This window comes from Macaca thibetana, chromosome 2, assembly GCF_024542745.1.
Source record: "Macaca thibetana thibetana isolate TM-01 chromosome 2, ASM2454274v1, whole genome shotgun sequence".
NCBI classification, from domain to species: Eukaryota; Metazoa; Chordata; class Mammalia; order Primates; family Cercopithecidae; genus Macaca; species Macaca thibetana.
The window spans coordinates 10,389,133-10,413,785 of NC_065579.1; the positions used below are offsets into that span (position 1 = coordinate 10,389,133).

Consider the following 24,653-nt stretch of genomic DNA (forward strand, 5'->3'; position numbering starts at 1 on the left):
TTAAACCCAATTTTACTAATGAGAGACATGAAGCTAACATCTAAAATTAACTTGCCTGTTTAGGTGTCCAAGAGGTTCCAGCAGGAGGCAGGAAATCAGCTGGAGAAGTTCATAGGCAAATAAAACAAACAAATAAATGAAAATCTCCAATCTTCTTCACCCAGCCTCTTAGTGTCAGCCAGGAAGGTTATGGCTGATGTAAAAAGAAAAAAAAAAAAGAAAGGTAAAAACTGTTTGCATTTTCAAGGAGGTTTTGTGTTAATCATATACATGAGAGTCTGCTAAATGAGGCTCAAATGAATTGTAGCCCAGTAGTAAGTCCCATGTGGAGGAAACTCACCTTCTCTGTGACCAAAGCTCCGTCTATGGAATGGAGAGCAAGAGGTATCACAAGGAAACTTCAGAGGCTTGAATACCACAAATATTGAATGTATGATCATTTCAACAGGCTGAAATTTGCCCTGGTACCATCCTCCATGAATGGATTTCCTGGGCAAATGAAGAGTGTGGGAGAGTTGCTGAGGAACTACATACCAGAACAAGTCCTTCTGAGGACCCTCCCCACATTGAGAAAAAGCCCTACTGCCAACCCTTATGCTGATGACAAACACCATAATCCCATCATTGAGTAGATTTCTCTAAGGGCACATACTAGGAAACATTCTAGTTCTAATCATTCCATGTTCCCCGGGGAAGAGAGGATGACATTTTAAAAATAAACGTTCTTCAACCCATAGACATAGAATCTTTGATATGAAAGAAAGGGAAAATTTAGTCCAATTCCTCAACAGAATCCCTTCCAAGTTTCTTTGTAACCCACTCCCTCAAAACTTGAGTACTTTCAATATTCTTCAAAACCTAATCACTTTTGAGATTGAGCTCAAACATCTCCTTCTCTCTGATGCCTTTCTTGAGGCTTCAGTTAATTCCTCCTTTCTCTGTGTTCCCATTGTATATTACCTCCACTTGTCCTGGAACATTTATCACAATATATTGTTATCTGCTCATTTGTCTGTCTTCCTTCGTTGCTCTGTGGGCCTCCTTAAGATCAATAATTCTGCTATACTCATTCCCTGCGTCTTCAGTGCTGTAAACAGTGTCCTACTTGAAGTAAGTACCCAATAAATATTTTTAATTGATTTTGATTGCATTGGTTACCTACTTGTCACTGACAGTGACTCACTAACTTCTGAGGCAGCCTATTCTGTTGGTGAAATATTTTGTCTGATAGAAAGTTGGTCCTTATAATGAGTCAAACCATGTATTAATGTCTACTCACTGTCTTTTTAAAAAATTTTAGATCTTAGGACTCTCACATAAATGCTGGGGGATTCACCACCTTATTAGACCTTCTAGGTATTTAAAGATAGCAGTCATGACATCTTTGATTCTTCCCATTTTCCAGCTAAATTCTGTTTCTTTACTTTGTCTAAGTTAAGATTTATATTATCTGCAGAATTAAGGCGACATTATCCACTGCTAAAAATGGCACCAGCTATGTGGTGGGAGGAGTTTGAATTGGGAGAGATTGTTGTGAGTCATCTCAACTGATCTCATTGACTGATTTTTCCTGATGATTTCTTAACTTTCTTTTACCCCAAAGGCATAATATGTGAGTTTGAGAAGGTTGGTAGATTATTTAGTTGCATGAAGCATTTCTGTTAAAGATCATAAAAGCTTATAATAGGAATCTGTAGCTTAACTCCTAGTTAAGTTTAAAGAATGGCCAGTGAAAATGAGGGCTTCTGAAATAAAGGTGAGGAACAGGCAAATGTTGTTAAGATCAACATTATAAAACTAACTTCATACTGACAGCACAACCAAGCAATTTGGACAATTAGCAAATGGCCAGTCACTTCCACAACAACAAAATCAAATTACTATTTTATTTCAAGGATCCTCTTCTTTAGAAAAACCCCTTCATATACATTCTTAAACTATTATATTTTATTTCAAAACAGTTCACATTCATTCAAAAAACCCTAGCATGGCTGGGTTTGGTGGCTCACACCTGTAATCTCAACACTTTGGGAGGCCAAGGTGGGCGGATCACCTGAGATCAGGAGTTTGAGATTAGCCTGGCCAACATGGCAAAACTGTCTCTACCAAAAATACAAAAATTAGCTGGGTGCAGTGGTGTGCACCTGTAATCCCTGTCACCGAGGCATGAGAATTGCTTGAACCCAGGAGGCAGAGGTTGCCGTGAGCCCAGATCGTGCCACTGCACTCCAGCCTGGGTGACAGAGGGAGACTGTCTCAAAACAAAACAAAACAAAACAAAACAACCTTAGTGTACCACTGTATGTTAAGTTCAATATTAGATACTGGGGATACAAAGTTGAATATGACAGTTTCCAAATTCAAAAACTTATTTTTCCTCCATGGACCAACATAACTGTATCAACAAATAATTACAGGTACAATGACACAATGGAGAAAGAGAACTTTTAACACCATCTGGGGTGATCATGAAAGACATCGCAAGAAATAACATTTGAGCCTACTGTAGTATCATTGTGTAGATATAATATTCATAAAACTATACAGTTGAGCAAAGTTTGTGTAAATGAACCAACCATACCAAGAAAAAATAGCTGACCAATTTCTTTTGATTTTACATTATGGGTATTTGTTTTCATATTTATTGAATATATCTTTACTGAAAATCTTCTAAAAGCCAGATATTTACCAGATATTAGGAGAAAGACAATAACGAGTAAAACATGATTCCTTCTCCCAGAAGTTAGAGTAAAATAGAGGACACAGATGCATACACACTAATACAAGGCCAAAGAGAGGGCAGTCTCTTGGCAAGAGAATAGGACCAAGGGTGAGGGGAAAAGAAACTTATTCTAGATCCAGTTCAGCCTCTATTTATTCATTCAATATTTATTGAGCAAAATAAATATAATCCTTCAGGAGCTTTTACAGACCAAACACTATTACCATGAGGCTTTGAGCAGTTGCTTTCCTTTTCTAAGAGGCTCTTCACCACCTACAAAATAATGTCTTTATTTGCGTTGGTGTCCAGAATGTACATCTCTTGACATGTTATTTCATTACAGATGAACCAAGAAGGAAATGAAAGGGAAACAGTTGAGGAGAACTGAGCACTAAATTTACCTGTCTCAAAATTCTGTATTGGGCAATTTGGATTATCTTGTAGAAAGAGCTGATTTTTAAAATTCCATTCCAATGATATTGTTGACAACAAGTAGGATTAGAGAAGGGTGGGGTGGCCTTTATGTTAATAAAATTTACCAGGCATGATGCTATGGAATGATGGTTTCTACCCCTATATATATCTATATTCCAATCAGACTGCTTAAAATTCCATCAATTGTTCTTCATTCTTTGGAGTCTGTAAATTATCCATGAAAATGCAGAGAAATCCACAAACCATGGGTTTTTCAATATGAATCTAGTCTCTTTTGGGTTCTAATCTGTGTCCTAAATATACTGCCCTGAAGATGAAAAATGGTAAGAATTGGCTATTTGGAAAAAAATAGCAAGAAGAGCATGCCAGGCACAGGACATAGCACAAGCAATCTTCTGGAGGTAAAACATGTATGCTCTGTTCAGGTATGCTAGCATACCATGTTTGGAATGGAGCTTCAATCAGGGAATAGGAGACAAATAATTTGGGAAAAGAAGTGGGTCCAGATTCTGCAAGAAGTTAGACGTTAGGCTTAGGAGCCTTTTTTTAAAAAAAATTTTCTAAGTAAGGGCCAGAAAATGTTTTAGAGAGATTAATCTGGATATGCCATGCAGCATAGGAGAGGGCAAAGAGGTTTTGTCATAAGTAACTTCCAAGACCACACGCCAGAAGTAAATACAATAGTGTTCCATTGTACGTGTGTGCTCTATTTCATGAGCTATCAAATAGCAGGTGGTCCCTGTCTGGGGTAAATTCCTGCTCTGTGTTGGGAGATGGGGATTTGGCCCTCTGCATGACTGGGCTCTGAGCTGCAAGCCTCCTGCTACCGTGAGGCAGACAGCAGGCTTGCCACCGCCATCCCTACTCCAAGTTCTTGCGTGAAAAGGCAGAGCAGTCAGTGGTCATGAGGGGCAGCTCTTCCTTGCTTGACTTTTAGTGCCGAGTATCTACATATCAAGTGATATAGTCAGACATGTTACTTCCATTTCTTTAACATATTTCTATGGAAGTGAGTTTGTGGATTTAAAAAAGAGCCAGAACTAGTTGGATGGGGCACACAACATGGTGTTGCACAACAAATTCATACCAAGAAAAACACCACCATTATAACATTCCACCACACTTATTAGTGTATGTTTCTGCATTTTAAATAAAAATTTAATATATACATTTTTAGCTTTGTATAATGAAATAATTTTAAACTTGCAGAAGAGTTGCAAAAATAGTACAATGAATTCCGTATACTCTTCTCCCATATTCCTCTAATGTTAACATTTTTACCACACTTGCTGTATCGTTCTTTTTCTACAAATATATAGAAGGTTTTTTTTTTTTTCCTCTGAACTGTCTGTGAGTATGCTGTAGACATAATATCCTTTTACTCCTAAATACTTCAGGGTGTATTTCCTAAAAACAAGGATATTCTTTTAACATAACCACAGTATAATTAGCAAAGTCATGAAGTTAACATTGATACAATATTAATGTTAATCTATATACTCTATTCAGATTTCATTTTTTGCATTAAATACCCTCTTCCTCTACTCTCATATGTTGGCATGGTTTGCCAATGATCTTTTCTCTGGTGAGGCCTTTTATTCTGATGGGATTCCCCTTTACTTTTGATGTCAAAATATCCTTTATTTGATGAGACAAATAGTATTTTTATTTACTAGTATTTTAAAATGTTTATTACACAAAATTAAAGATGTCCATCTTATGTCATTTCTTCTTATTTTATTGATTCATTAGTCAAGTTGAAAAACCACTGGCATAATTTCACTAGTCCTCTACTGTTGGACATTTAAATTGTTTCCAGACTTTTAAAGTTCAAACACTGCTGCAGTAAGTGAACTTACATATTTATCTTTTCATTAACATGTGGTTATTTTTGTAGGATAAATTCAAGAAAATAGAGAAGATCAAAAGAAGATACATAGCTGAAAACATCTGAAGGCATAGGCTACTGTGAAAGTCATGCAAGAATTGTTCTTCCAGTTTCCATATCCAAGGTAAATATATTATCCCAATCAAGCAGTCACCAGGGTTAAAAAATTGTCTGCAGATGTGAAAATATACATATATGTAACCCCCTCCTCCTGGGTTTCTCCAGAGATGAGCTTTTAATTGCTATGCATTGGAGAACAATCAGCTTTCCCTCTTCGGTGTCAGGGTGACACAAATTCCTGCAGGATCGGACTCTTACTACAAATCCACTTATCTCTCTTCCAACTTGGTTGCCAAAAAGAGTGTTTTCCTCTGCACCTAGCATTTTGGGCAGCCTGAACAGGTCAGGGAAGCAGAGAATAGCTTCCACGTGCTCGAAATCAACTCTGAAGGTTCAGTAGAGAGGCCATCATTTTCAGCAAGTAACGTTACCTTTTCCTTTTATTCAGTTTGGGTGATGCTGTATTCAAGGTATTTGATGAAAATATTTTCAAACTTTCTGTGTTTCCTTAGTCAGAAAACCCTTTGAAGGAACCTATGGCAAGAGGTAAATGGCTCCAAGTTCATTTTCCAGGCACGCAGACTTTATATCAAACAGCTGAACACGTTTCCCTTTACCGCCTAGCGCTGGCTCATAATCTGAGTGAGATTTACACCTCCCTATCCCAAACTGTGCATATACAATCCTAGAATTTTAGAGCTGAGTGGAGCTTTGGGCCAAACTGTGCATTTTACAGATGAGGGAAATTAGCCTGAAGAATGGAAATGCCTCCCCCAGGTCTCACAGTGAACCAGGGCCATGGCTCCATCAGGGAGCAGTCTCCTGGAGGTGCAGCAAATCTACTGGATGCCAGGATGTTAGAACTTCTATTTATGTAATTTTTGAAATGATTATAGATTCACAAGAAGCTGCAAAAAGGAAATGAAGGGAGGTCTCACTGTACCCTTCACTTACTTTTCCTCTGTGGTAGCATCTTGCATAACTGCAGTCTTGTTAAAACAAGGAAATTGACATCAGTACAAGCCGGAGTTTGTTTGCATTTCCCATATTTATATGCACTTATTTGTGTGTGTGTGTGTGTGTGTGTGTGTGTGTGGTTCTATGCTACTTTTTCACATGCGTAGAATCACGTAACCTCCAAGAACTGTTTATATTTTAAATTTAAAAAAGAAAGACAGGCCGGGCGCGGTGGCTCAAGCCTGTAATCCCAGCACTTTGGGAGGCCGAGGCGGGTGGATCACGAGGTCAGGAGATCGAGACCATCCTGGCTAACATGGTGAAACCCCGTCTCTACTAAAAATACAAAAAAAAAAAAAAAACACTAGCCGGGCGTGGTGGCGGGCGCCTGTAGTCCCAGCTACTCGGAGGCTGAGGCAGGAGAATGGCGTGAACCTGGGAGGCGGAGCTTGCAGTGAGCCGAGATCGCGCCACTGCACTCCAGCCTGGGTGACACAGTGCGAGACTCCGTCTCAAAAAAAAAAAAAAAAAAAAAGAAAGAAAGACAACTGAATGAACGTTTAATAAGGGCATGGACACTACTGCCTATATTGTTGTTTGTATGTGCATTTGAAAATTGCATGCTTTCTGACATACCTGAGAAATACCTCCCACCTGGGAATGGGGGTTGAACCATGTGGCAATCTACATTTATTTTTTCTTGAACTCTCAGTGTATCGTCACATTCATCAGTTTACAAGAGCCCCATCAAGTGGATCTATGGATTATGTTATCCAGTTTCCACTAACCTAACCTTTCAAAATGGACTTCAGTGAGTTAAAATGATTTCTGCCTTAGAAAACCTCTGTAAGCAGTAGATTGAAGATAATACTCATGTTGCAAACACAACCAGACAACAAGGAAATGGCAGAGCTAACCTTTTCTACTCCTGGTAAAAAGTCTCTGCCAGCCACGTGACAAGGAAAAAGCAGTTGCCATCTAACCTGAGCTGACAGGAAGTCAACAAAGGACAAAATAACTTGTCCAGAAGATATTTTGAAAATGAATTTGTATCCATCATTGTTCACAATGTAAGTGTCTATTTTGTCATGAGATACAGGGAATGATGAGAGGAGGCCATCATGATGACTAAGACATCCTAAACATCATGACAAGCCTTTATAAAGTCATGTGATTGTCAATAAGAGACAAAATGCATACCATTAAGGAAGCACTATTCCTTTTACAATGTAGCAGCAAACTAAAGCACAATCCTTTGCCCACTTATTATCTGTGAGACCTTGCGTATAACATGGTGCCTTGCCCATAGGACTGTTGGACAACCAAGGAAGGAAAAGATGTGGACATACTATACTTTTAAAACACTGAAGCTCTGTGCAAATACGGTATTATTATTAATTATTTTAACATGAAATTTCAGAAGAAAACTCATTGAACAGGAATGTTGTTATCTAACAGGCAAATATTTGAACAGATTTTTTTTTTTTGGTAGTCTAGGTGGAGAAATAATTATTTGGGGCAGAAAAATATATTCAGTGGTAGCAGGATGGTAGAGTGTCTCCAGACCGGGATTTCAGTGCTAACTTAATACTGCTGTAAGACAATTTTTCCAACCATCTGTTTTATCATTTGCAAAGGCAGTTAACACATAAGCCATCTCACAATGTCATTGTGAAGACTGAAGGAGACAATTATATGTAAAGAGTTTGGCATGGTGCTTGGCACACTGAAGTTTTTCAAACCACATTAGCTATCTTTCTCCTCCCTTTCTCCTTTGAAGCAGCTCCTGAAACACACTCCTGCAGAAAGCCTCCATCCTACCAGGATTACATCCATTTCTTGTCTTCTTAACTATAATGGGATATTTTTGGAGGACGAGGCTAAGCCCGCTAATTTTTTCTTTCCGAAAACACACAGCATTTAACAGTTTTCTCCTTGCAGTGAGTGCTTTACATATATAGGCTTATTTGATGAATGGTTGAAATTAATTATCTCTAAAAGAGAACAAATGTGGAGCCTCAGGTCAAAGTTCTTCGGTCTCAGGATTTCAGACACTAACAGCCACTAAAGGATTACTAGAGTGTTCTCCTATCTGAGCCCATAGTGGATTCATATAATATAAATATAATAACCTCTTTTAATATATACAGAGCATTACGGTTTCCAAAGCACTTCCATATTTATCATCTTATTTGAGCCTCACAACAAACCTTTGAGTTGCTCAGGCAGGTACTCCTACAGAGAAACCTTAGGCCTGGAGAAATAAAGCAGCTGACCCAAGGCTGACCCAACGCTGCCAGGCCAGGCGTCAGACACAATGCTGGTATCAGTCACCATTTTTTGAGCACAAACATTGTGCCAGGTACACAAAGTACATTATTTTCTTCAGTCCTCAAAAGACCCTTGATTCAGTTCCTACTGCCGCTTTAAAAACTATGTTGAGGCCAGGCTTGGTGGCTCACATCTATAATCCCAGCACTTTGGGAGGCCAAGGCGGGTGGATCACCTGAGGTCAGGAGTTCAAGACCAGCTGGGCCAACATGGCAAAACCCCGTCTCTACTAAAAATGGAAAAAAAAAAAAAATTAATTGGGTGTTGTGGCAGGCACCTGTAATCCCAGCTACTTGGGAGGCTGAGGCAGGAGAATTGCTTGAACCCGGGCAGCAGAGTTTGCAGTGAGCTGAGATCACACCACTGCACTCTAGCCTGGGTGACAGAGTGAGACTCTGTCTCAATAAACAAACAAACAAACAAACAAATAAAAACTATGCTGAGACTTAGTGGCATAAAACAACAATTTCATTACAGGCATGGACTCAGAGGGTCAGATATTCAAAAAGATCACAAAAAGGACACCTTGTCTCTGCTTCATGATGACTAGGGCCTTAGCTGGAAGATGCAAAGGTTGGGGGTTCAACAACTATGGACTGGAGTTGTCTGGAAGCATCTTTAGTCATGTCTGGCAGTTTGTGCTATCTGTCTACTTGGACTGAAGCACCTACACGTGGTCTCTCCCTGTTGCCTGGACTTCTTAATAGCATAGTGGCCCCAGGATGATCACATTGTTTACATAGAGTCTCAGCCCTCCAGAAGCAAATGTTCCTCAGCCCCCAAAAAAGAAGGAAGTTGAGTCACCTTTTGCAATCTATCTCTGAGGTCATATCTCATTCCTTTTGTTGTATTATATTGGTTATACCCAAATCACAGGCTCACTCATATTCTAGGCAAAGGACATAGGTCTCACGCTTTGATGGGAAGAGAGCTTATGGAGCAGAGGAGATGTTGTGGCCATCTTTGGAAAATACAGTCTGTCACACTTTAAATGGAAGGCCGAGGCGGGCGGATCACGAGGTCAGGAGATCGAGACCATCCCAGCTAACACAGTGAAACCCTGTCTCTATTAAAAATACAAAAAAAATTACCTGGGTGTGGTGGCAGGTGCTGTAGTCCCAGCTACTCGGGAGGCTGAGGCAGGAGAATTGCTTGAGCCCAGGAGGCGGAGGTTGCAGTGAGCCAAGATCGTGCCACTGTGCTGCAGCCTGGACGACAGAGTGAGACTCCATCTCAAAAATAAATAAATAAATAAGAATGGAGAAATCGAGGCTGAGAGATGTTGGAAGACTTTCTTGAGGTCATGTAACTATTACAGTAGAGTAGCATTTCACCCAGGTGTTAGGATTTCAAAGTCAATGAGTAAGGTAAACATTGTTTATACTCAAAATTACCTTGGAAATCCTTTAATTTATTGGTATAGTGTTTGTGGTTCTACATAAGCAACAGGTTCTTGTGCATCATCCTATGCTCCCCGGGGTACATCTGCTAACTTAATGAAATGATGGGCAGAATCCTGTGCGCTATTTAAATTGTTATCTCATTCTTCAGAGTGTTAATATTTAAATTTCCATAGGTATGATACATTTCAAAAAGTGTATTTAGTATTTGACCAAGGTTGGTCTAACTCCCAGGCCCAGTCTCTCTTTACACTTCTTGCTGCCTGGAAACCACCTCTAGAAGGTTGAAAAAGAGATCAGTTTCAAGTCCATCTAGGTTGGTCTCACTGACATATGGGGCAGGTAGGGGAGTCACTGGAACCAGGCCTGAGTTTGCAATTCAGATGTGATTTTCAGGCTTTGTCACTGGCTTCCATGTGTCTAAATTTTGTTTATGTTGAAGCTACATTTATTAATGAGCATTTGAACAGCCACCTCCCTTTTCCCTGTTGTCTCTTCTCAGGTCTTGTGTGGAAATAGGCAGTAGGTGAACTGAGACTTGAAAATGAGTAAAATGTCAATAGGTAAAGATAAGGGCATTTGAGATAGACTGAACAGCATAAGCAAAGGCATGGCAATGTGAAAGTGTAGAATGCATTCAGGGACCAGTGAGCAAGGCAGAGCTAGTCATATTTGCTGGAGATGGATCACAGACGTCCTACAATGCCCAGCTAAAGACTTGATTCTAGAGTTAATGATGTGGGGAAAGTAATCTGGCCTGCTATGCATTTTAGCAGTAATACTTTGGAGACAGAATGGAGGAGAATTTGTACAGGAGAGTGAGCCTTGAGGGAAGGAGAATGGTTGGGATCATACTGGTGTAGAGAAGCAAATGCCTGCCTCTGGTTAAGGTCAAGGAGTCTGAGTAGGGAAATGTTGTGTCTTTGCCCATAATCTTTAAAACAGGTTTGGTACCCATAAGGAACTAGGTAGGCCTCTAGAGTTAATAGGGCAAATGACCACTAAAACAGCATGACTCAGCTCTAATGCCCAGATAAATCTCCCTCTCTAGGCCTCAATGCCTGAAGTTTCCAATTTGAAATACTTTTTTTTTTTTTAAAGATCTCAGGGACTTAAAACTGGATTAATTATAATCCTTGGTTCATGTATGGCCCTGTTTTATTTATTTACTTAGTTATTTTAATGCAATAAGCATTCAACCGCCGTTCAGTGTGAAAACTAAGACTTTGACAGTAACTTGACCACATCTTCCCATGTGGTTTTCTCCTATTCCACCCCCATCACTCCCACCAAAGTACCCACAATCATGAATCTTGTACTCATTATTCCCTTACTTTAATTTTTGCATAGTTTTATCCCATCTATGTGTATTCTTTTAAAAGTATATTTTATTAATGTTGTTCTTAACATTTCTGAAAAGAGCATCATGCACAATTAATTTTGTTATTTTCACTTTCTAACTAAAATTATATTATGAAGACTCATCCATAATGTTGCTTGTTGTTGCAGTTCATTTAATTTTTACTGCTGTTGTACTCCTCTGTGTGAATATACCATAACTTATGTGTCACCTGTCCTGTTGATGGGATTTTTGTTAGGTTCATTAATACGCATAGTACTGCTATGAACATTCTTATTTATATTTTCTAGTATACATACACAAATGTTTCTTTTAAGCATAGTCATAGAAATAAAATTCCAAGGTCAGGGAGTCCATAAATGCTCAATTTTACATGATAATATTAAGCTGTTTTTTCTTAGTGGTTTTACAACACTTCTAGTTCCAGCTATGACTAACCCTCTCACCAAAAACAATTATTAAAATTGGTCAAAGTCTTTGAAAGCATGAGGAGAAACCAAATCAGGCAAGAGTGAAGGTGTTGCTATCATTGGATAAGGGAGGCACACACGGTGATCTCCATGCAGCTTTTTCCTCGCTTACACATTCGAAACCATGGTGGAGGGGACTGGGGCCCAAGAAGAAGGAAGTGTTCTTACTGGGCTGAGGACCAGAGGCTGGCATTTGGTGTTGCCAAGGCAGCTGAGACTTGAAGGGCAAAGTCCTGAAGAGAAGAGAAGCACAGCAAAAGACCCAAAAATTGGCTGGAAACTTTCCTTTGAGTCGCTGGCTGACTCCTAATATACATATGCACAGATGAACCCATCAGAGATACAGAAAAACAACAACTAAGAAACCAAAGAGCTAAGCTGAGATGTCAGCAGCATGAGGTGCTTTAGGTACAGAAGTTGGAGTGAATGGGTCTTGGCAAACAGCTCAGACATTCAGTTTCACCTCAAGAAGCACCACAGTGTAGGAGGGAATACAACACTTGAGGAGTAAGACTATATATCTGAGCATATTTTTTATCATGTCTTCACATTTGATTGAAGATTTAGTTGGATATTTTTGTATATTTCTGCAAAAGATGCCTTATTTCAAAATGACGTTTTCTGGTTGTTTATTGCTAATATAGGAAGGATGCAATCGCAAATACAATTGACTAATACAAATTAATCTTATATCCAGTCACCTTGCTTAACAACTGTTACTTTTAATACTTTACTGGTGGATTATTTTGAGTTTTCTAAGAAAAAATTTCTATCTTCTGTAAGTAATGGCAATTTTATTTCCTCCTCTCCAATCTTTAAGCCTCTAATTCCTTTTTCTTTTCTTATTTTACTGGCAGTATTTAGTTTACATGGTGAATTATTTTTGGATTTTCTAATATTATCTTCATCTACCACTGAGTAAGCTCAATGAGATATATGACCTTTAACATGTATTACTGGATTTGATTTACCAAAACTTTCTTTAACATTTTTACATCTATAGTAATAAATGGCATAGCTGCATTAACTTTTTTTATAGTTCTTTGTTGATTTTGGTATAAAGTTTGTGATCTTCATATTATCTGATAATATTCTATCAATATCAGTTTAATTTTGTCCTATTTTCCTGATTAATAATTTCCTATCATTTTACATTCATCCTTTGCATGTATTTTGCTTTAGAATGTGTGTAGTGAATGGTAATATGAGAGTTTTATTTTTTATTTGGTGAGTTAATTCATTTACAGTAATAGTAGTTATTCATATTTAGGACTTTCACTCTGTTCATTTATTATTTCAATCTGTTACACTTTTCAGTAATTTTTATTCCTTTGTTTATTTTTTAAAAGTTGTCTTTGTTTTCTCCCATATAAAGACTTTAATAAACTCTAATGATCAGCCTCCCCCAACTCTATCATGTTCAGTTCATCTAGACTTTTAATTCTTTGTTTTTGTAGATATGTTTTCTCTTTCTCTTTTCTTTGGTCTTAGCTATTTTTTAAGACAATCCCAAACTTCACAAAGATATTTGATCACCTTTATTTCACATATCTCTTATATTGTTCCTTCAATTTGTTTCTACTTTATATATGCCATTGAAAAATGCTTTACACACACGTCTTTGAGCATGAAATGAGACTGTACATCTTGGGTGTGTTTTTTTTTTAATCATGCCTTCACATTTGAATGAAGGTTTAGCTGGATACGAAATTCTGTACTTTCAAAATGTTTATAACACTTCTCTATTATCTTCTCGCATTCTTGCTTGCTGCTGAAAAATCTGATTTCATTATTCTTTTTTATTTGAAGGTGATTTGCTCTCTCTCTCTTTGCAAGCATTTACAATTTTCCCTTTTCTCTGATATTCTTAAATTTCAGCAAAATTTATATCTGGGAGTATGTTTCTCCTTATCTCCTCTCTTTCTTGCTCTCTGTGGGTCCTTTCAATTTGAGGTCTTTTATCTTTTGTTAATTCTGGAGGGATTATCTCCATTATTCCTTCAAATATTTCCTTCTCTTCATTTATAACTATTTCTTTTTTTCTTTCTAGGACTGCTTTTGCCTTTTATTTCTTGACTTTTCTTTTTTCTATTTTAAAAATAATTCTCTGCTAAGGAAAATTCCTCAAGCTGATCTCTTAGTTCACTTATTTCTCAGCTGAATCTTTTCTACTAGTTACCATCATTATCTTAACTATTATATTTGTCACACCTAAATTTATACTTTACTCTTTTTATGGTTTCTTGTTTTCATTTCATATTGCTAATATTATACCTTATTTAAAAATATGCATATGTAAATTTTTAATCTGTCCATTCTAACACCTCTGGTTTCTGTGAAATCTGTAATTCAGTTTGTTGGTTTTTCTTTTTTTAAATTATGCTTTAAATTCTGGGATACATGTGCAGAATGTGCAGGTTTGTTATGTAGGTATCTACACGTGTCCCATGGTGGTTTACTGCACCCATCAACCTGTCATCTACATTAGGTATTTCTCCTAATGCTATCCCTCCTCTAGTCCCTCACCCCCTGACAGTCCCCAGTGTGTGATATTCCCCTCCCTGTGTCCATGTGTTCTCATTGTTCAATTCCCATTTATGAGTGAGATCATGCAGTGTTTGGTTTTCTATTCCTGTGTTAGTTTGCTGAGAATGATGGTTTCCAGCTTCATCCATGTCTCTGTAAAAGGCATGAACTCATCCTTTCTTTTTTTTTTTTTTTTTTTTTTTTTTTTTTGAGATGGAGTCTGGCTCTGTTGCCCAGGCTGGAGTGCAGTGGCTGGATCTCAGCTCACTGCAAGCCCCGCCTCCCGGGTTCACGCCATTCTCCTGCCTCAGCCTCCCAAGTAGCTGGGAGTACAGGCACCCGCCACCTCGCCCGGCTAATTTTTTTTTGTATTTTAGTAGAGATGGGGTTTCACCGTGTTAGCCAGGATGGTCTCGATCTCCTGACCTCGTGATCCGCCCGTCTCGGCCTCCCAAAGTGCTGGGATTACAGGCTTGAGCCACTGCGCCTGGCAACTCATCCTTTCTTATGACTGCATAGTCTTCCATGGTATATATGTGCCACATTTTTTAAATTCAGTCTATCACTGATGGGCATTTGGGTGGGTTCCAAGTCTTTACTATTGTGAATAGGGCTGCAGTAAACACATGTGTGCATGTGTCTTTATAGTAAAATGATTTATAATCCTCTGAGTATATACTCAGTAATGGGATGGCTGGGTCAAATGGTATTTCTGGTTCCAGATCCTTGAGGAATCGCCACACTGTCTTCTACAATGGTTGAACTAATTTACACTCCCACCAACAGTGTTAAAGCATTTCTATTTCTCCACATCCTCTCCAGCATCTATTGTTTCCTAACTTTTTAATGATTGCCATTCTAACTGACATGAGATGGTAACCCGTTGTGGTTTTGATTTGCATTTTTGTAATGACCAGTGATGATGAGCTTTCTTTTCTTATGTTTGTTGGCTGCATAAATGTCTTCTTTTGAGAAGTGTCTGTTCATGTCTTTGCCCATTTTTTGATGGGGTTGTTTTTCTCTTGTAAATTTGTTTAAGTTACTTGTAGATTCTGGATATCAGCCCTTTGTCAGATGGATAGATTGCAAAAATTTTCTCCCATTCTGTTGGTTGCCTGTTCACTCTGATGATAGTTTCTTTTGCTGTGCAGAAGCTGTTTAGTTTAATTAGATCCCATTTGTCTATTTTGGCTTTTGTTGCCTTTGCTTTTGGTGTTTTAGTCATGAAGTCTTTGCTCATGCCTATGTCATGAATGGTATTACCTAGATTTTCTTCTAGGATTTTTATGGTTTTAGGTCTTATGTTTAAGTCTTTAATCCATCTTGAGTTACTTTTTGTAGAAGGTGTAAGGAAGGGGTCCAGTTTCAGTTTTCTGCATATGGCTAGCCAATTTTCCCAACACCATTTATTAAATAGGGAATCCTTTCCCCATTGCTTGTTTTTGTCAGGTTTTTCAAAGATCAGATGGTTGTAGATGTGTGGCGTTATTTCTGAGGGTTCTGTTCTGTTCCATTGGCCTATATATCTGTTTTGGTACCAGTACCATGCTGTTTTCATTACTGTAGCTTTGTAGTATAGTTTGAAGTCAGATAGCATGATGCTGCCGTTTTGTTCTTTTGGCTTAGGATTGTCTTGGCTATACAGGCTCTTTATTGTTTCCATGTGAAATTTAAAGTAGTTTTTTTTTTTTTTTTTTTAATTCTGAGAAGAAAGCCAATGGTAGCTTGACGGGAATAGCATTGAATCTATAAATTACTTTGGGCAGTATGGCCATTTTCATGATATTGATTCTTCCTATCAACGAGCATGGAATGTTTTTCCATTTGTTTGTGTCCTCTCTTATTTCCTTGAGCAGTAGTTTGTAGCTCTCTTTGAAGAGGTCCTTCACAACCATGGTAAGTTGTATTCCTAGGTATTTTATTCTCTTTGTAGCAATTGTGAATGGGAGTTCACTCATGATTTGTCTCTCTGTTTGTCTATTATTGGTGTATAGGAATGCTTGTGATTTTTGCACATTGATTTTGTATCCCGAGACTCTGCTGAAGTTGTTTATCAGCTAAAGTAGATTTTGGGCTGAGACGATCGGGTTTTCAAATAGACATTCATGTCATCTGGAAACAGAGAGCACTTGACTTCCTCTCTTCCTATTTGAATACCGTTTATTTCTTTCTCTTGCCTGATTGCCCTGGCCAGAACTTCCAATACTATGCTGAATAGGAGTGGTGAGAAAGGGCATCCTTGTCTTGTGCTGGTTTTCAAAAGTAATGCTTCCAACTTTTGCCCATTCAATTTGATATTGGCTGTGGGTTTGTCATAAATAACTCTTATTGTTTTGAGATAAATTTTGACTTAGTGATCTCCTCGTTCACTAAGTCATTTCTCAACTGAATCTTTTCTACTAGTTATCATCATTATCTTAACTATTATATTTGTCACACTTAAATTTATACTTGATTCTTTTTTTTTTTTTGAAATGGAGTCTCACTCTGAGACCCAGGCTGGAGTGCAGTGGCGCAATCTCAGCTCACTGCAACCTCCACCTCTCAGGTTCAAGCAATTCTCTCGCCTCAGCCTCCCAAGTAGCTGGGATTACAGGTGCTCGCCACCACACCCAGCTAATTATTGTATTTTTAGTAGACACAGGGTTTCACCATGTGGGTCAGGTGGGTCTCGAACTCCCACCTCGGGCAATCCACCCGCCTCGGCCTCCCAAACTGCTGGGATTACAGGCGTGAGCCACCATGCCCAGCCTATACTTGATTCTTTTTATGGTTTCTTGTTTTCATTTCATACTGCTAATATTATACCTTATTTTAAAAATATGCATATTTAAATTTTTAATCTGTCCATTCTAGTGCCTCTGGTTTCTATGGAATCTATAGTTCAAGTTGTTGGTTTTCCTTTTTCTTTCTTTCTTTCTTTTTTTTTAAAATACTGCTTCTCTTTAGATCCAGCTTGCATTTATTTAGGGTATAGATTATTCTGTCCAGCAATGCCAATGACTGAATGGTTAAAGGGCAAACTTCCATCTGCACTGACCTGCCTTGGTGAGTTTGAGACGGGGGATAGAGCAAAGCATGCACCTAGAGTGTTTCAGGCATCAGAAAACCAGAGTATATCACTCCTCACCCACCACACAGCTCCTCAGATGTATTCTTTACATTAGAAAGAACTAGCATCTGGGAAAGGCAATGGTAATCCACCAGCCCTGGCGGTTTAGAGGGAGAGAGTTGGGCAGTGACCACCTGTGGCTCATCCATCAATGTCTATTTTTTTCTCACTCCCACTCAGGCACAGGGCTTCCACACTACCCTAGTTTTACATCCCAGGAGCACTTGTTCAAGAGTTCTAAGCTCTTGCCTTGTCTGTCCCAAAGCGATGGAGTGAGAGGGAGGAGAGGTGAAGTCTAAGAAGCAACAGCTTTTATTTCATCCTTCTACAGCAGCCTGAATACCTTTTGCTTTAGGCCGAGACCTTTCCAGACACACATACTTGACAGTTAAAAAGAACCTCTGTCTCCCCAGGGCTTCCTCATAGCTCTCTCTGCCTCTCAATGTTTTTCTCTATAGTTCCCCAGAGCTACTAGGTCAGCTATTTCAGCATCTTCTTTGGAATTCCACTTGACTTTTCCTTCTTACAGGCTACATGCTGTCTTTCCCCATCTGCCTTCCTTTAAAACATAGGTATCCCTGGGATGGCAGCACGCTGAGTGCCGCTGTGAGTAGGTGCACTGGGTCAGCTCTCCTTATGAACTGCAAGAGGGGTGAGTACCTAGGGTAAATGGAAGGAGAAGTGTTCAGAAGTCAAGATTAGACATGTGTCTCATTCAGTCCCAGACTTACTGGGTGGCCTTAGACAAGTGGCTTCACTTCCCTAAGCCTCTATATTCTCTTCTGAAAAGTCAAGGTAATAATAACACCCACCTCACTGGGCTGATGCAAGATTCAGATGTGAAACTGGATGTGAAAGGACTTTGAAACTGTAACATGAGGCGATTTTATTGATCATCTGGAGGCAGGGAAAGAAGCCTTGGGGTAGGTGAAAATTCACTTTGCCAGCCTCAAAATTGTACTAAGTGTTGGCCCTGTTAAAAAAGCCTGATGCAACTGAACATTCCCTTAATATAGAGAATGACGAATCTGTATTTGTTGCCAGAGTTGTCACATTCTTCCAAGAGTGCAGACTTTTATGGGCCCCTGGAAGCTCCACCGGGGTCTATTTCTGAGGACGGGAACATTGTGCTTTGTTGGCAGGCTTCTTAAACCAAGGCCACTTGTGGTCATTGAAGAATCTGGGTCTGCCTTTTCAATGTTGGGGTCAAGGTATTAGATCCAGTCAGCCAATGTTCGCTGATTTGGATTCACAGCTTCGGCTAAACTTGGTGCATTTTGCTTCCTTGTTTGATGGGGGTCTTTTTCTAGTCTTGTTAGACGACTGAGAAGTGGGAAAATAGAATGGAGCTGGTCCAAATCAAAGACAAGGAGCAGAGGTGGAAATGAATAAGAATAATGTGTTCTCTGGGAATTTATACAAGGACAAGGCTAATGAGACTTTGTTTTCAATTACTTAAAATGTAGTTTGTCATTGAAAAGATGATGTAATGTCTTTAAAACAGAAAACAAGCCAGAATCCCACACCATATCCAACTATTTGTATTTTTGCACATTCTTATCTATTTCTTGTCTTTTCATCATGCATGCATAATGTATATTTCATTTTATGGCCTAAATTTTTTTCATTTAACATTATATAATAAGCATTTTCCATTTAAAGTTTGCATTTTCATGACTAGCTAATATAATTTTTGATGCTGTTTTATAATTAATAATGCCATTCCCTTACTTGAGACCTTGGAGTTGTCTTCAACTTTTTGTTTATTTGCTTGCTTTTTTGCTACTGTAGTGTCATGAACATCTTTGTTCATTTTGCTTTTTGCTATTGTTATTACCTTTGCCTGAATTCCAAATTTCCTAACAATGACATGGCTGGGAAATTATGCCTAGGCATCTTTATGACTCTTGCATTCTATTTTCAAAAAAAAAAAAAAAAGAAGCTTCCAAGCATTCACTGTTTACTCAAAGATTTTTCTACTTTGTGTTTCAAATTTGTTTTCATTTGTACTTTACTGTTTAACAGCAGAGTTTAATGCTTTCCACGTGTTTTTGGTTTCTTTAAATCATATTATTAAAATTAAAAAGTATTCTGCCATATGTTTTCAGATGTTTTTTGAAAACACCCAAGAAAATATCCCAAAAAATATTTCCTAAACAATTCACATTTCCAAATTAATCAGCTATAAGTGCTTTGTGGCCACAAAGCAAAGAGAAGTGTCAAGCTAATTAGTCTTTCATTTATCTCATTAAGTGACTCTCATGTGTAATTCAAGTCCTGTCAGCAGTGTTTTAAGGAATATTGAAAAAAGACAGGGACATTACCCCCCAAAAGTTTCCATTCCAGTAAAGTTATTATCATATGACTGACCAGCCTTCAAAACTTACTCAGTGTTGTAAGAAAAGGACAGAATAAGAGCTATGGGATTCCGAGAATGTGCAGATTATTTCTAGCTTGAGTGACAGAATGTGAAGAGTCAGAGAAGGCTTATTGGAGGAAATTGTATCTGAGCTGAATGAATAGGATGTGAGGTAGGGCCTATCTTAGGGTAGCAGAGGGAAGTGAGTTGGTGAGAATCTTTTGCCCATCTTATGTGAGGGAGCTCTTGACATTTTAACTGTCTTCTAAATTATAACTACTCCTTTCCAGATTGGGAAATGGAGTGAGGCAGCGATGACCAATTCATGGTCACATGAAAGGGACAGTTCACATGAAAGGCACAGATTTCCACATAGGGCGACTTCAAAAAAAAAAAAAAAAAAAGTGAAGAAAACAAAAAGGGGCCAGTTTCAACTGACTCCATAACGTTTAAATAATATTGTGCATTTTGAAAGACCTACAATTTACAATGAAGTTTATTACCTTCCAATCCCTTCCAATCTCTTGAAATTATCTTTCAAAGAGCAAAGCCTTTGCTAGCACTCTTTCTTCCACCCACAACAGAAGTTGTCTCAACAATAGATTAGACATCTATTAGAATAATAGATTTGAAAGTATCTTAGGGGCTTTTAATCCACCCTTCTTCCCAGTGAAATAATCCCTTCCATAGTTTTTCTGATAAGCCACTGGCACCCACTAACAGCCCAAGCTTGAAAAGCATCCAAAGACCGGATATTTACTTATGAAACATGTTATGGACCAGTTGATGAAAATAATGTTTTGCACTTACCTGATGATGTCATTTCAGTAGGTTCAAAACAAGGGATTACCAAAGGATTATAAGTCATGCTGCTATAAAGACACATGCACACATATGTTCATTGCGGCACTATTCACAGTAGCAAAGACTTGGAATCAACCCAAATGTCCATCAGTGACAGACTGGATTAAGGAAATGTGGCACATATACACCATAGAATACTATGCAGCCATAAAAAAGGATGAGTTCGTGTCCTTTGTAGGGACATGGATGCAGCTGGAAACCATCATTCTCAGCAAACTATAGCAAGAATAGAAAACCAAATACTGCATGTTCTCACTCATAGGTGGGAACAGAACAATGAGATCACTTGGACACAGGAAGGGGATTATCACACACCGGGTCCTATTGTGGGGAGTGAGGTGGGGAGGGATAGCATTAGGAGATAAACCTAATGTAAATAACGAGTTAATGGGTGCAGCACACCAATATGGCACATGTATACATATGTAACAAACCTGCACGTTGTGCACATGTACCCTAGAACTTAAAGTATAATAATAATTTTTAAAAGGGATCAAATAATACTCACATGCCAAGCAGGCAGAAAGGTAGCAAATATATTTCTTAGAATCCTCATTTCACAAATAGAGCAATTTAGTTTATGTATTTGCTGATTTATTTAAACCCTATCTCGTTTCAGAATTGTTTCAAGTAGACAGGGTACTACTTGACTGGTCGTTTATGGATTCAATAGTGGTTGAAAGGTTAGAAAACAATTTAAAAGAAGGAAAGGTCTTTGCATAATAGAGAAAAATCGATTTACATGAATATATATTGTAAAAGTTGCAAAATTGGGTGCAGTACTTCTGTGGAAAAATTCCTGAAAACCTTCAGTGCGCCACTGTACTTATTATATTAAAAATCCTAGCAGCTGTGCTTTTCTGCTAAATTAAGGAAATAAAGCAGTATCATGAGCTAATGCCTCATGAAAGTGGCATGTTTCAACACTTCAACATCATGTATTGCCAGAGTTGAGTATTCCAGGAGCCCTGGCTCACCTCTCTGTTCCTGGAGGCAGATGTTGGAGTGGTCACTCCAGGGCAGCGGGAGTCAGAATTTCTTGGTTCTTCTTCCAGATTGTGGCGAGGTACTGGATATGCTTTTTCCCACCTTAGTGTCTCTGGCAAAGCCCTTTGCCACGTAAAGGGATCGTGGTCAAATGGAAGTATTTGAAAGGTTGCCATGTGGAAAAGGAGCATAAGCCTATTCTGCATGATCCTGGAGGACACAGCTAAGACTGACAAGATAGTCCCTGCTGCAAAGAGATGGATTTGGACTTTATATAAAATGTGAGGAAAATAAGTCTTCTTAACTATTTAGCACTTACAGGATAAACAACCTCATTTGCACTATTTAATTTAGTTATTTCAACAACCCAAGAGGTAAGTATTATTAATTTTTAGGGACTGTGAAACTGAGACTCAGAGAGGGTAAGTAACTTGACAAAAGTAATGCCATTTCTGAGTGTGCCAGAGCTGAGACTTGAGTCAAGCCAAGCCTTACACCTGCTCAGTCATGTGGAATTAGTTTATGGAATTAACCATTGAGTTAGACTCCCTCGAATAAAATGGTGTAGGAAAAAGCCCTCAAAATCAAACATGGTTTAATAAGCAACAGGTTACTGTGCAATTTATAAATAATTGAGGTGGGTCTAACACCTGTAAAGGCATAGATTTAGAAGATGCAAATGCAGACATTTGTAGACATCTGAGGATGTTATGGACCCTGATCTACAAACGTCTGCATATGCCGAGTAAGGATGAAGGCCTGCCCAAAGGATCCTCATGTAGAAATGAGCACTATAAGCCATGTGAAAAAAGAATCCCAGGCAATGAGAGAGTTGGTCTTTCTGTTCCACCCCTGTTGAGGAAGAGAAAAGAAGATCTTCCTTTCAGGACATTGTAGAAAAATGGATATTATGACTTAAAACCAAAATACTATGAGGTCCAGAGAAAGGGAGCAATTTTCCCAGGGTTCCTCAGCAAAAAAAGTACAGGCTCTGCATAGGCACCGAAGTCCCATAAGACCCTCAGGCCTATTGAGGTTCCACTGAGCAGCATGGCCTGTGAGTCTCCATTCTGGCCAGGAGGTTCTTTTGCCCCAGGCTGTGGGCTCCATGAGGGCTGGCTGGGTACCTCTCTCTTGCGTCCTACTAGTTTTGAACCCCTGCCTCCCCACTGCTAGGTACTCAATCAGTCTTAGGAATCTCAACCTACTTTCCTAAACCAATTTCCGCTATTCCTACTTGCCAAGTTAAGGCACTCAGCTTGCCTAAAAATACCAGTTAGAAATGAAAAGTGTCTCAGAGATCATCTAACTGAATCCTGGCATTTTACAGATGAGAACATAGGAAGCTCAGAGAGAATTAAGTGGGTTTCCCAGTCACTGGTAAACATTGTGTAGTGCCTATTATATGCCATGTCTGATGTTAGGAGGTGCCAGTGGCTATGATGACCTATGAAAACGGGACCTCTCCTGCCAAGGAACCCACTAAATATCCAGTTGTAGGCGCCTGGTGGCTGAGCAGGGAAGGTAGGAGCTGAGATTCCTGGGTTCTGGTGTTTTATAATGCTGATTCACAGGCAGACTTTGAATCAGATTGTTCTCTTTCCTGGGCTTCAGTTTCTCCAGTTACACCATGAGCAGATGAGTGGTTTTCACATTCCTCCCCTGGGGACTGGTGAGGTAATGGCAGGTTTATACTGAGGGAACTTAGGAGAGAGAACCCAGAGAAGCCAGGGGCCTTGTGGGGATGTCTGGCCTGTCTGTGCAGAGTGTTCTGCACATGGCACCCTCCTTGTGGATTCAGAAGGGAAGGCCTGGGGAGAAATGTGGGGAGGTGGGGTGCGGTGGGGGTGGGGAAACTAGACGTTCCCACTGCTAACAGGCTTGAAGTTTTAGTAATTAAAACTTGGCCCTGGTGCATGCCATACCAAAGGGACCATCCTTGAATGATTCACTTCTTTTGGGGAACTCCCTGTGCCTGGGCTTGATCCTGGAGGGCAGGGACCTTGGACTTTACTGGCCTCAGTACAGTGCCCAGCTCACTACAGGCCCTTAATGCTGTTTCTATTGTGGTGTGCTTTCCTCTTCCAGGGAGCATCTTGGAGTGGTAATAGACCATGAGCTGCTTACTCCATTTTCTTTGTTTATGAAAATACATACCACTAGACAGCCTTGCCTTAAAGTAAAAAGTGCACACTCATCTACTCCTTTGTGAAGTGGTTGAGAGTCTGTCCTGCATGACAGTGCAGTGGCTGTAGCTCCCTGCAGCGAAACAAAGGATCTCTAGCACTGTGGGGTAATGGAAAGGATATTTCACGAGAAGTCAGGATGCCAATATCTGAGTACTGCGTCTGTGCTAGGAGACCTTGGATGAGTCATAGACATGTGTATGTGGCACTTTAGAGTTTAGAAAATCCTTTCTGTACATGATTTTATATAGGCTTCACAATAACTCTCTGCATGCAGCAGTATTTCCCCATTTTGTTCCCATTTTCTAGAGAAGGAAAATGAGTCTTGGGGAGGTTAAAGGACTTTGGAGTCCCAGAGATACTTGGCAGTACTGGACCTTGATATAAGGTCTTGCCAACATCAGAACCTCTTTTTACAAATGTTCTTTTGATAGCCTGGGTCCTAGGTTCATCTCTGCAAACAAGGATAGAGGGCAATCTCTACAATCCTGTTCAACCCTGATATTCTGTGTCCCTATGGATCAATTGGGGCAGGTGCATTTGCTCTCTAATTCTGTGTCCTTAGCACTTGAGTTTACACTACGATGCTGTGCTGTGAGACAGAGAGAGATATTAAGGGAGAAAGTGACACCATCACCACCATCTTCTGAGGATGGTGTCAGAGTGAGAAGGGGATTGGCTTTGGAGCCAGATCAAGGCAGCATAACATCTTGTCTCTCTCATTTATTAACAGTAAGACTTTGGACAAATCACAAAACCTCTTTGTACCTCTGCTTGGTCTTCTGAGTTTTCAAATGTGGGCAAAGGTACTTATTTACAGGTTGATGATTGTGTAGATCACATAAAATTGCTTTAAAAAGGCTGATACGCTTATTACCTGTATGCAGTTTGTGAGGTGTATTAAAAGTTAGTTCCCTTTCCTTACTTTTGTCTGGTAGATATAAAAATTCAGCCTGTTGTCAACAACAAAGATTTGCTTAATTTCTTGTGGCCCTG

General features: G+C 39.2%; 1 protein-coding gene across 9 annotated transcripts in view; it reads left to right on the forward strand.

Moving 5' to 3' along the window:
- SST (somatostatin) overlaps window positions 1-24,653 on the forward strand; it is a 1,150,223-nt gene that overhangs the window by 940,779 nt on the left and 184,791 nt on the right. Inside the window, exon 1 of one of the 9 annotated variants that reach the window (XM_050779306.1) lies at window positions 23,310-23,319. The exons of the other annotated variants lie outside the window; for them this stretch is intronic. The gene's annotated coding sequence lies outside the window, so the exon portion shown is untranslated. Of the gene's footprint in view, window positions 1-23,309; window positions 23,320-24,653 lie in introns of those variants that run through there. 9 annotated transcript variants of the gene reach the window in all.